The following is a 14,098-nucleotide window of genomic DNA, read 5'->3' as shown; positions in this document are numbered from 1 at the left end:
ATTTGTTTCTAGTAAAGTTGGTCTCTTGTTACATACAGAAAGCCAACACTTGTAATTTGCTCTCCTCCTCTGTTTGTGGCAAGTGGATTCTAGTGTTCTATGCATTTTATAGAGAATATCATTTGACAATTATAGTGGTTAAATTTGCTTTCACAAGCATTTGTGGATACTTTAAAGTGCTCAGTTTGTCTGAAATCGAGACCTCTCCAGGGCATGAAGAACCAACTGCTTTTTAGTTTGTCATTTTCACTCGTTTTTCTTTAAAACTTGAGTCAAAATGTAATTTTTGATACACAGCCTACTTTCAGCAACAGGAAGCTGGATCTTTTCAGTCCGGTGTCTAGTTGCTAGTCTTGCTTGTCTGAGAACTTGTGGGAGGATGTCTCAAATTAACCTCTCTAAAAATCTGGTAAGGGTTCTTGCCATTCTTGAATCTCTCGTTCTGATGGTCTTCACTTGGAGGTGGTGGAGGTGGATATCTTCTACATGTATGGTGCAAGATATTCCAGAGAAAGACGAATAGGGGAGATCAATGCCAGTTAATTTCACTCTACTCCAGTCCAAAATGTCCTCCATCTTTGCCAGACATTTATTCTGTCAGATACTGCACTTATCTTGTGTCTCATCTAAACAAAAAGGCCACCTTTTAGAGGTCTAGCAGACCAGAAGAGGATTCCTTTTTGGTGCCTAAAAGAGCCAGTACCTCAGACCTGTGGTAGATCTTGGTGGCCTAACACCTTTTGTCTGAGTTGGACAGAGTGTGTGACCATGATGACAATCTAAGAGACTGGATGTGATGGTTTGCCCTCTAAAGTTGATAAATCCCAGTATCTGGGAGGGTCTTTGCTTCAGAGTAGGAGGCATTTGCTACTTAGTATTTCCTTTACGTAGTCTTCCCCCTACTTGTCTTGGGTCTTCATCTGGTGCGTGACTTGTCTGTCTTTAAAGATATCGGCTTTTTTTTGCATGATTAAATGGCTTCTCCTGCCATCAACAAGAGACTAATTCTGCATGGGTATCTTTTGCAAAGTGGCAACTTGTTTCTGCAAAAGGTATTTTGCATCTAGGAACTACAACATGCAGGTTGGTAAGAGGGGGACAGACTATATAGAAGAAAAATCTGTCTTCCTTGCTTTCAAAGACTAATGCTTTATAGGTTCCCCACCCCAGTTTGGGGCTTGTGGCAGTTGTGTTGGTAGCATTTTATGCCATACTACCCATGATAGTCTAGCAGCAAGCAGTCCAAAGTCTGTGCTCATGGCACACTCATCATTATCTACAGTGAGGGCCACTGTTCTGCTTTAGTGGCTTCAATGTGACAGACGTAGAGCTCCAGCTCCTGGGTCATTTCCACAGTTGCTGCAGATGCCCTTATTCTAGGGTTGTGGGCAGTTCAGTGGGATGACCATTCAAGGGCATGGTCTTGACAAGACTAATCCCTTTTACACATCAGTATTCTGGAACTGTGAGCAATTTTTACTATCTTTGCAGGTCTTTGCAACAAGAGGATATGCCATGTGTTTTTTGTTGAAAAGCATGGCTGTAGTCTGGCAAGCTAGGGCAGAACAAGCTCCTCCTTTGGGCAATAATGTGTTAGAATGGGCAGTCTTGATGTCATTTTCTGATTTCTTTCATACTCCCAGGGTAGCTACCTCTGTAGTGGAACATATATTTTGATGTCCCGTGAGTGGTCACCTGATCTGCCTGTTCAGTGCCAACTTCTTTAACTTGTCTGCCCGCCTGAGAGAGCAGGAATACAGTATTGCAGAACTGGCCTGGAGATGACCTTTCCCCATTTTCTGTGTTATGAAACTTGTCCAGAAGGCCATTGTGATTTTTAGCCTTTTATTTGGCTAGGTATGTGTCCCTCCCCACTCGGAAGTTTCATGTGTAACCTCTCAGCCTGCATGTGAACATTTTTCTCATCCTTCTGGGAAGACCCGCAGTCCCTCAGATTCAAAAGCTGACTGTTTTACTAATCCAATTTTAACAAAGCATTTGGAACGGCGTATACAGGCTAATTGAGCAGTGTATGAATAGTCTTCCCTATTGAATCACTGTGCCTAGAATTGAGCCTCAACTTGGGTTGTTTGGTCCCATTTCCATGGTTCTTGTTTTGACAGTCTTGATTCAGGCCTAGGCTGTTTAATCTGTGCATTTGTCTTCCATATTCGGCTTTCATGGTGGGCAGATGGCTTCTGCTTAATGTATGCAAAGCTTTCCTTAAGGGCACGTCTCCCTGCTATATCCTGCAAGGAAGGCTGTCTACTCTTCTCCAAGTGTAACATTGTTTCTTGGTGTCCACTCTGATGGTGAGACCCTTCCTGCCAAAGGGGTGAGCTGGCAGCCTCTGCTTACTGCCATCCTTCTGTTCTATTCCTTCCAGGACCCATGCCGCTAATTAAACCTGCCTTTGTGGTGTTTGGGGCTTAATAGTTATGTTTGGAGCGAGTTTCCTACAACTCTTTGCTTTAAAAGGAAAGGCTTATTTGCACAGTTTAACTTGTTTTTAAACATGCTTCCCTTTCCTTCAATAATGGTAAAAATGTTGACTGTTTCAAAGTCCTAGTTTTGACGACAAATGCAATGATCAGGCTAGGGGAAAAAAAATCAATTTTTGTACAGCAGTGCCAGATTTAACCACACCTATTCACCCAAGTAATACCACCTTGAGGTTTTTCTTTGGAATATCCTACTCTCAAATTCCAGTGAGTGACTGCTGCAGTTATCCTACAGAACTGTTGGCAAGTGTTGGCTTAATACTTTTAGATGACCTTTATCCTTTCTGGGGGGAAAACCTCATTGCCATACCAGGTGTCATGTTTCATAGGTTCATAGGTTCATAGGTTTATACTAGGCTATCTGCCCTAAGGCATTTATAAGCCTAGTCCAAATTTTTGTGGCTTACGCCACCCCTTATATGAAAAAATACTGTGCCCATTAGTTTGTTGTGCCTCTGTCCAGCAGTGACACAGATATGATTCCCGAGGTAAACCTACGATCTCCCATCCACAGGTCTAGATTTCTCTTGAACAGAGTCAGCGAGGTGCTCTGCCTCACATGGACCGGGATTTTATTCCACAGCATAGGGAGTCTCTGAGTGATAAATCTATCCCTCCAGCACGTCCTATTTATATCCGTGCTAAGGTTTAAGTCGCTTGCTCTAGTGGTTTTGGTGGATTTGGATTTATTGAGGTGGAGCATGTCCATTAATTCCGGGTTGGACATGGCCTTGTATGTCAGGCACATGTCACCTCTGAGCAGACGGTATGCGACTGAATAGAGCTGGAGTTTCTTCAATCTGGCAGCATATGACAGATTTTGGAGTCCCTTTATCCTTTTGGTGAGGAACTTTTGGGGTCTCTCCAATTGTTGCAGATGTCGGGTGAGATACATCCCGAATGGGGCATTGTACTCGATCATTGGTCTGATAAGTGAAGAGTACAGGGGAACAATGACCTCACTAGATCTGGATGTGAATCCCTTCATGATCAGGTGGGCAATGTAGAAGGTCTTTCTAACCACTTTAGCAATGTGAGTGTCAAAAGAAAGGCCACTGTCAACCTGGGTCCCCAGGTCCCTGATAACCTCTTCTGTGCTTAGTGGATTGCCACCTATATGGTAGCTTGGGGTTACCTTGTTTTTCCCGAAGGGTATAACTATACATTTTTTGGCGTTTAACTTCAGGCCATGGCTCTGGCACCAGCTGTTTCCGTGAGTCCCTTCTGAAGGATATCCGTGTCCGATGCACTTTCCACTATGGCGCCCAGTTTGCAGTCGTCTGCAAACTTTGTCAGCCAAAGTCCTCCCATGTTGGCCTGTACTTCTGAGAAGTAGATGCCAAACAATAGGGGGTCAAGGACCGAGCCCTGTGGGACACCACTTGTGACCGGCTTGGAGTCTGACACAGCGCCAGCAACTCTAACCCTGTGGGTTCTGTCCTTAAGCCAGTTTGCAACCCATCTTGTGACATATGGGTTTACATTTAAGCTGGTAAGTTTTTCTACAATACCCGAGTGGGGTATTGTGTCGAAAGCCTTTGCAAGGTCAAGGTAGGCTGTATGGACTGCCTTTCCCTCATCAATGGCCTTGGTGACTGTTTCGAAGAAGTCGACCAAGTTCCACTGCTAGTTAGTTCTCATTTGGTACTTTCTACCAAAATCGGTTCTACTGATCTGTGTAGAGTATCCCCCCCCCATATAGCTCCCTTGTTAAATGCGGTCAGGTCTGTGCTTGCATTATTTTACAAAGTTGGTAAATGCTGCTTATATTTTTTCATCTGCATATCATCAAATGGCCTGGTGGGTTGCCATCCATGCTGAATACCCCATTTGCCCTATTGCTCCCATGGTCCTAGCTACAGAGAACTCAGAAAAGCGACTACTTTCTGGATTTAAGTATCTTTGCTTTTTTTTCACTTGGAATAGCTTCTGTAGCTTACCCTGAACTAGCTTGAACTGTTTTTTTAACTGTTTGCTGCATTATTTTAAAATCTGCACTTAAAGTTACTTTTTAGTCTAATTTGATCGAAAGTTTGTTTAATTTAACTGTTGAGGCTGCCCACTAAAGTGTGCTAGCCTGTGTAACTGATTTATCACTGTTTCTGCATTTCTATCAAAAACCAAAAAAAAAATAATCCTCGTTTTCCTGCCTCTCCTCTACTAGTTTAGACCAGTTTGCAGGCATTGCTGTATTTTGGGATGTGGTGTAGTTCCTGTGTTGTCCATTACCTTACTTGGATAGAGGGAAGTTTCTTTGCTCACCAGTGGGAGTGGGGAGCCTTGAGCAGCCTACCTGTCCCTGTAGGAAGTGACCTCAGCACAAGAGCTGTAGTAATTGGTTGTTTTGGACCATTTCTAGCTCTCTTGTAGTTCCCTGTTTAAAATCCGCATTTGCACGGCTTTGCGCGGTTGTGCGCATAGTGCAGCGCCGGTTAAACAAGGTTAAACTTCTTCTGGCTCCGCCAAGTCTGCTCTTCAAATTTTCCCTTAAGGAAGCTCTACTCTTAGTATAATCAGACTACTCACTATATTATAAGCCTAGCACTTGTTCTCAATACTTCTCTACTAAGTAAGCACTCTCGTACTAAGTAAAGCACTACATCTACCTACCACCCCTGTGAATATCCACTTCCCTTAAAGGTACAGCACTCCCTTATACTGTTCTAGCATGTCGAGTGGTAGATTACTGGCGTCCTCTCCAGTTCAGCTGGTCAATCTGGGTATCTTGAGACAATGCTACAATTGTCTCATGTACACAGACAACCCTCTCCTCCTCCCAACAAACACAAATACATGTGAGAGATGCAACTATATAGCCAAACTGGAGGCTGAACTCTCAACTCAGGGCTGGCATGACCAGACAGGAGGAGATGGTAACCACACACACAACAATCCCAGTCCCACATAGACCTACCACAACTGCAAACCAAACACATAAAAACACAAAGGCATACTCTGAGGCTCTAATAAAAAACTTACCAAAACAGAGGCTCCCAAAGCAGACATCCAAAAATCCACCACCTCCAAAACAAAACACGTGCAACACATACTTCAATAAATCAGTGTGTCAACCAATCACAGCCCTTAAGGCCAAACACCATGCCTGATACACTAGTAATAGGTGACTCTATAGTCAGACACACTGATCTCCTGCTGAACAAGGAGAGGGTGACTGTGAGTTGTCTATCGGGAGCTAGGATCCGCCACATAACACACGCACTCAAGTCACTCCAAAGCAAGTACAAATATGACTCCGTCATTGTCCATGCTGGCGTGAATGACCGGAGATGTACCTCCCTGGGCTACATGAAGAGACATAGAGGAGCTCTTCGATTATGTAGCCCAGGCTGGTATGACCCTGAGCAGCATTTTGCCCTCACAAAGAATGATACCACAATACAAAGACAAGATGATCAGCTTTAATTGGCTCAAGTACTGGTGTCATTCTAAGGGGATCCAATGTCTGTCTGCCTGGGATGACATGCTGGACAAGCCACGCTGCTTCGCAAGGGATGGCTTACACCTGTCACCACTGGGCTTCCGGATATTGGCTAAGGCTCTTGCCACCCCCATAGTGCCTTTTTTAGGCAAGGCTCAAAAGACAAACCCACCTCCTTAGAAAACAAAAATGAAAAAAAAACTAAGGGTAATGCTGCTCAACGCCAGAAGTCTAAATCTCAAGATGCAGGCACTCTATGCACTCCTCAGCATGGAGAACATCGATGTCTGCAGTAACTGAAACCTTGTTCAAGGCTCCTGAGAGCACCCCAGCTATACCTCGTATCATGCTTTTCGGCCCCAAAACCCGGGCCGAACCACAAAGTGAGGGGGAGTGTTCATATTCATCAAGGACACCCACACCTCCAGGTTAGTAGCAACACATGAAGCATCAGAGACCATACAGGTGCAACTAACCATAGGCACAACTGCTATACAACTGGTAGCATGTTACAGACCACCCTCCCAATCTCAGGAACCCCACTCAGCCTTCCAGAAGACATTGGAGGATATGAATGTATCGCAAAATATCATCATACTGGGAGATTTCAACTACCCAAACATAGATTGGGTACATTATTCTAGCCCTAATACCCTAGCCCAAAGGTTCCTGGAATTCATAAATTCAAATGCACTGGAACAACTAGTCACCTCTCCCACTAGGGGAGATAATATACTAGACCTGATCATCACAAACATGGGGACAAAATGCTCCACACCGGAAGTATACCCTTCACTAGTTAGATCTGACCACAAACTAATCACCCTGGATATACATATCCCACCTCCACCCCCAGCACAAAAGACCACAGTGAAAAACTTTTCAAAAGCAGACTTCACTCTTAAGACTGAGATGGTATCTTTTAAGCCCACTGTGCCAGTGGATACCGCATCCCACAATGCCGAATCCTTCACAAATGCTTTCTTTGGACATTTCCAAGAATGCATGGATCATGCAATCCCAAATAAATCCAAGTCCCTTTCCACCAAAGGCAAGCGTCCTGTCTGGTGGACCTCAGCCATTAACAAATTGTATAACAAAAGAAGGAAGCTACTGCATGTCAGAGCAAAATCCCATGAAGGGAAGACATCTCTGATCAACATTAGCAGAAAACTACGTTCTCTCATAAAAACATCCAAGGCCAACTTTGAGAGAAAAATCACTAAGGACACTAAAGATAACCACAAAGCCGCCTTCAGCTATGTTAGAAACCTGGGTGGAAACCCTCAGATATGCTCAGAGTTCACAACAACAAAAAATACACTGAACCCACAGATATTGCCAACATTCTGGCTGACAGGTTCAGTGCAAATTTCTCCCCTCCCTCACCCCCAAAAGAAGAAATACTTATCCCAGCTGAATGTAATCTCCCTGTCATCTCAGATGTCCAAGTGAGAACTGCCCTAAACAAAGCTAAAAACACAGCATCAATGGGACCTGACAGTATCCCGGGTTGCGTGTTACGTGAACTCCAAGAGGAGCTAAACCCACACACAAAAATGCTCTTTAACCTTAGCCTTACTTCAGGATATGTACCTGAACACCGGCGTACAGCAACAGTGGTCCCACTCCACAAAGGGGGTACCTCTACAGACCCTGGGAACTACCGCCCCATAAGCTTAACCAGCCTGGTCTGCAAAGCTATGGAAAGAATCATTATGGAACTCATAAACAGAGACCTAGGGGACCTACAGACACTTGACCCCACCCAGTTCGGCTTTGTAAAGGGCAGATCCTGCCTTTTGAACCTGGTTGACTTTTTCGAAACAGTCACTAGAGCCATTGAGGGCTCAGCAGTCCATACAGCCTACCTGGACTTGGCTAAGGCCTTTGACACAATACCCCACTCAGGCATCATAGATAAGCTCAACAGCTTGAACGTAAACCCTTATGTCACTAGATGGGTTGCAAACTGGCTAAAGGACAGAACCCATAAAGTTAAAATCGCTGGAGCAATGTCAGACTCAAAGCCAGTCACAAGTGGTGTCCCACAGGGATCTGTCCTGGGACCCCTCTTGTTCGGCATTTATTTCTCAGATGTTAAAGCAAATATGGGAGGGTTGTGGCTGACAGTTTGCAGATGACTGCAAACTAGACGCCACAGTCGATACACCAGCGGACACGAACATCCTACAAAAAGGCCTCACAGAAACGGACAACTGATGCCAGAGTCACGGCCTTAAACTAAATGCCAAAAAAATGTATAGTCATCCCCTTTGGGAAAAACAAGTACCCACAAATTATCACATAGACAGCAACCCACTGAGTACGGAAAAAGTAATCTGAGACCTAGGGACCCAAGTCGACAGTGACCTCTCATTTGACACCCACGTTGCCAAAGTGGTTAGAAAAACATTCTACCTTGCACACCTCATCATGAAGGGATTCACATCCAGATCCAAGGATGTCATTGTACCCTTATACTCCTCCCTCATCAGACCCATGATTGAGTACAATGCCCCATTTGGTATGTACCTCACCCGGCATTTGCAACAGCTGGAGAGACCACAAAAGTACCTCACCAAGAGGATCAAGGGTCTCCAACATATGTCTTATTCTGCCAGACTAAAGAAACTTCACCTCTGAGCAGGCAGTATGCTACTGAATAGAGCTGATCTCTGCCTGACGTACAAGGCCATGTCCAATCAGGATCTGATGGACATGCTCCACCTCAAAAAATCCAAATCCATCAGGACCACGAGAGCTAAAGACTTAAACCTCGCACAAGTATGAATAGGACATGCTGGAGGGACAGATTCATAACCCAGAGGCTTCCCATGCTTTGGAACAAGATCCCAGTTCGTATTAGGCAGAGTCCTTCACTGACTCTCCAAGAGAAATCTTGATGAGTGGATGGGAGATCGTAAGTTTACCCCAGGGGTCACATCTGTGTCACTGCTAGACAGGAGCACAGTGTTTTAAACTTATTCTGTACATTTTTGTACCATTTCATGGGGTGGAAAAAGCCACATCACTATGGCTAGGCTTACAAATGCCCCAGGGCAGATAGCCTAGTACTATACTATGAAACTACTATGAAACTATCAGTGAAATTGCTACACCGAGTGACTATAGTGACTAACGTACAGAGAGAGAGAGACACAAAGTCATAAAATACCAGGGTTTGCAGGCAGAAACGAGGGCAATGTGGAAGAAGGGCGCACAGACAGTTCTAATAGTAGTAGGAGCAGTGGGTCTTATCAAAAAGAACTTATAATCTTACTTAGATATCTTACTGATACATGTAACACCATATGAATTGTAGAAGGAGTCAATAATGGCACACTGCGGGTGCTGCGAAGAGCACTCCTGGCTAACATCAAAGATTGAAACAATACTAATTTCATGAACTTTAATCATACTTTGATTTAGGAATGGGGTCCATTCCCATCACAGTATTAGAAACCTAAAAGACTTGGAGAAATTAAAGGCAGAATTCTCATCTCAGTGAATTCAGCATTATAACTAACAGAGCAGAGTATAATGTCCATGTCTATGCAGCTCTGCTGGGGAATTCTGCACTATCTACAAAATCACTCATGTTTTTTCCATTCTCACTCATTCCGAATATTCATAAAATGTAATTAACAAAGGATCAAAATGCTGAAAATACCAATGTATTTAAATTACTTTCAACAAACCAAAGGCAAGCTTATACCACTATTTCAATATTGTTGCCCCATACTGAAAAGTATACCTGACTCTTATTATAAATAAAACTGAAAAATCCATCCTCCCAAGGTATCTTGATACCCTGTGCTATAATCAATGCATCAGAAGCAGTCTTGTATTTTAATTGTTATACCCAAACATGGCCATCATGAAAACTGCTACAGTGACATGATTTTATTTTCAGTCTCTTCATCACAATGCAGTCTGTATACACTGAACAAGACATGCCCTAGACAAAAAAAAACGAGATATCTTTCTTGCATTTAGCAGAAATGACAATGCTGTAAGTAAATGGTTGAGTAAATTGTTTCACAGACTGTCTCTAGGACTGTTAACATTTATTTTTCACCAAATTACTCTAATTTAAACTGAATGTATGTTGATAACTAGCCTTTCATGGACTAATTAAATTTTCTTTCTTAAAAACACAGGTAACAGCAGGATTTTTCAAGTTGTAGTCCTTAATTTCCATGCCTTCCCGACACACTGTGAAAATGATCAGGCTAGACTAGCAGCTCTGCTCATTTGTAATAGTCGGTTGTCACTTCAAAGGTCTAGCGAGGCAGACTGAAATATGCTAGTAATATGTCACAGTGTCCTTTACAGTCATACTGACAAAAGAAATACTTCAAATGGCCAAAATTACAGCATTAACCAGTCTGATTCTTTAGTGTTCACTGACCAGAAATAACAGTACTGACCAGTACATTTATGCAGTAATGCAGTGTAAATTATCCCTGCTGTTCACATAAGATTTCTTCCCAACAACTAACTCTTTGGAAAGAGAGTGTCAATTTAGCTCACTGGTCTCAAGCTCAAACAGCCATGAGGGCTAATGAGGCATACCACAGTGAGCTGAGGGCTGCAATCTTAAAAGAAAACGAAAGGTAATAAGTGCAGTTTGAATGTAATGTAGTTGCTTTCCTTGTTCAGCATTATGCTGGTATGAGGACTGTTTTGAGGCCTGAGAGCTTTGAGTTTGATGTCAATAACATAGCTGTTATGAGTATTTTACAGCACTTAACAGGCCTCAACAAGACACTGTCTCAAGATGCAATATACTGTAGGCAGTGGTAAACAGACAAAACTATGGTAAGTGTGTTATCTACCTTGTATCATGCACAGTCTAACACAAACTCCTTTCTAAATTAAGGAAGAGCTAAATGGGAAAAAATGGAGAGACCTTCATGATCTGTAGCAGAGAAAAATTAAGTGCGTCTGTGCACCAAACTGCATCTAATGGTTGTTACAATGAAAAGGTTCTTGCATAAAGTTAAGCACCCTGGAGGACTAAAATGGCTTTCTAAATAATGCTGTGGTTGTGATATGATCTACTATCAGCTATGTCTAAACATTTTTACCACTCACTGTCCTCCAACTGACCTCTAAGACCATAACAAGAAAAAAACTACTGGGTAATATGCAGCCTACTAAAATTTTAGCACCTGAACAGACTTAAATTGACTATTCCTGCTAGTCAGCCCAAGTAATTAATTATTTAAATAATTTTCCTTCAGTTATGGGGAAGACTGACTAGGCAAAAGCTCCTTTTCAGTGGAAGCGCAAGAAGAGATGCTCCACATTACAAACAACTGGACAGTGGCACACATTTTCAGTACAAGTTAAACAATATGGAAATTTTAATGTGCAAGTACAATTTTGTAGGAATCATAAAGATCATTCAGCACATTTTAACTACACTACAAATGCAGAACATTTAGAATGAGTTAACAGTATATACAAACACTGTAGAATTACCATGTAATGCATAGAACACTGATTATGCTCCGAAACTAGGATAAAGATAAACTCCTGAAGCATTTCCCCAGTTTGAGACTGAAGACAGGAATTGTGGATACTTAACAACACCTTAACCTATCACTGTCAAGACTGGGCCACAAATTACAGAACAGCTGACGACAGCAGAAGGTAAAACAGATGTTAAAAGCGGTTAGAACTTTACTGCAGTTGTAAGCAGAAAGTGTGGCTGAATGAAGTCTTTTACAGCTTTTAAAAGACCTTCAACACCATTTCTATCTGCTGTACCTCCAACTCTCCCTGATTATGCAGGAAATTAAACAATCTATGTGGAGGAACCCATATATATATATATATATATATATATATATATATATACACACACACATACACACACACACAAATATCTACATATACATATATACACATACATATGGGCTCCATGTGTTTGTGCTACGTTACATCAATGACTAGTTAAGGGGGTTGTTTTGTTAAACTGATGGTTCATCGCAGGATTGCTACACAGTGGGAAATGAGATTTTGCCCTTTCCCCACTGTTTTGCAATTTTGAAGTTGGTATCTATAATTAGCCGGGGCTGTTTAAGGTGCAAGCAGAGTTTGCCCCCTGCATACAATGCTGTTTTTATTTCAATTAAAGTTTTGACCATTTGTTGCTGATAAAGTTTAAGCCTATTTAGTAAGCCTGCAATGCAGTGTCATATAATCATGTACACACACTCAAGTATGTCCACATACATTACACAAACACATTTTACACGTGTACATACATAAATGTATAATATACATGCACAAAAAAGTATGCGTGTGTATATATATATATATATATATATATATATATATATATATATATCTACACACACACACACACACACACACACACACACACACGCATTTTATATGTATGTGTGTGCATGAATATGTATATATGGGTCTACTTTGATTCACTGGAAACTCATTTCACTGAATTTCAAAACACACACCAAATCGAAGAAAGCTCAAATCACTGAAAACTCATTTCACTGAATGTAAGTACTGTTGGGCAAAAAAAAACATATATGCCCTTTCCCCCACTGTAGTGCAATCCTGAAGTTAGTATATGTAGTTGGGGGGGGGTGTAGCCCCTCACCTACTTTTGGTTTTATATTGGCAGCTTTCAATGAAATGAGATTCATAAATATAAAAGCTAAGTAAGTGGGGGGCTGTGCCCCCCACACCACCCCTAACTACATATACTAACTCCAGGATTGCACTACAGCAGGGAAAAGGGCATATACATTTTATTTGTCCAACAGTACTTGCATTCAGTGAAATGTGATTCAGTCAATTGAGCTTTCAGCGATTTATTTGAGGGTGAATTGAAATGAGTTTTCAGTGAATCAAAGTAGACCCGTATATATATGTGTGTGTGTGTGTGTATGTGTGTATATATATATATATATATATATATATATATATATATACATATATATATATATATATACACACACACACACATATATATATATATATATATATATATACACACATATATATATATATATATATATATATATATACACACACACACATATATATATATATATATACATATACATATGTGTGTGCATACATACGTACATATATATATATATATATATATATATATATATATATATATAAACACACTATATATATATGTGTGTGTATGTGTTATATGCATGTTTGGATGTTTTTTCCTTTTCTTTTACTGATAAAGAATTAACTCTGTATAGCTAACAAGAAAAGGGCACATTAGCTGCCATAAACATTTAAATGTGAACTTTTCTGAATCACTAGAGCTTATGAAGCTACATATTTATGTTATACTGCATTACACCTAACATTGCTGTTTTCTATGATCAACACTGATAACTACCCTTCCATTCTTCAAAATGTGTACTAGCACTGCTAATACAATAAAAATGTTCAAATTATATCCAAAATGTGTCACTCTACAATAAACTACTGTGCTTGAAGTGATGATTTTTATTACATGCACAAAATCCTGCTTGGGCCATTTATGAACATCTTTGCTACTCTCTGCAAGGCAATGTTACACATGAAACATCTGACAAAGAAGGGCAGAGAAATTACTTTCAGGCAGGAAAAATACCTGCAATTCAGATATACCATGCCAGCTAACCACAAGATTCTAAATGCAACAGCACTAATGGCAGCTTTATACCTATTCACACACAGATGAATGGTGCAGTCAAATCACAATATATCAGGGTAAGACAAAGGGGAACTGAGACAGAAGCAGAACAATTTCAGAAACAATACAAACCTCTGAAATACTTTACACCAAACTGCAAGAAATTTAGAATTCAAACGTTTAAGAGAAATGCATGAGTGCAAACATGCACACGTAACAACTTTAACTACACCTTTGAATCTGAGGACATTATCAGCCATAAATTCTGCATTAGGTGGCATTATGCTGTACCCAGTAATGCTAATCTGTTTGAGGCAATGTTAATCAGAGAGCAGTGGCCTGTTACTGTACTGGTAAGGATTAGCTGATGCTTTCCCCAACTTTCTATGTTTACACTAATAAAGATTAGTCAATGTATTTCCTAGCTTCCTGGTTCAACATGTAACAACACTGACTCCACTAACAAGGAGGAAA

The 14,098-nt window shown here is 41.2% G+C and overlaps 1 protein-coding gene across 1 annotated transcript in view; it reads right to left on the bottom strand.

Annotated features, from left to right (window-relative positions):
* LOC122797320 (cytochrome b5 reductase 4) overlaps positions 1-14,098 on the bottom strand; it is a 1,879,111-nt gene that overhangs the window by 1,864,354 nt on the left and 659 nt on the right. The gene's annotated exons all lie outside the window — the stretch shown is intronic.

This window comes from Protopterus annectens, chromosome 1.part0 (assembly GCF_019279795.1).
Source record: "Protopterus annectens isolate FY-2018-M chromosome 1.part0, PAN1.0, whole genome shotgun sequence".
NCBI classification, from domain to species: Eukaryota; Metazoa; Chordata; order Ceratodontiformes; family Protopteridae; genus Protopterus; species Protopterus annectens.
This window is presented reverse-complemented; position numbering and strand designations above follow the sequence as displayed.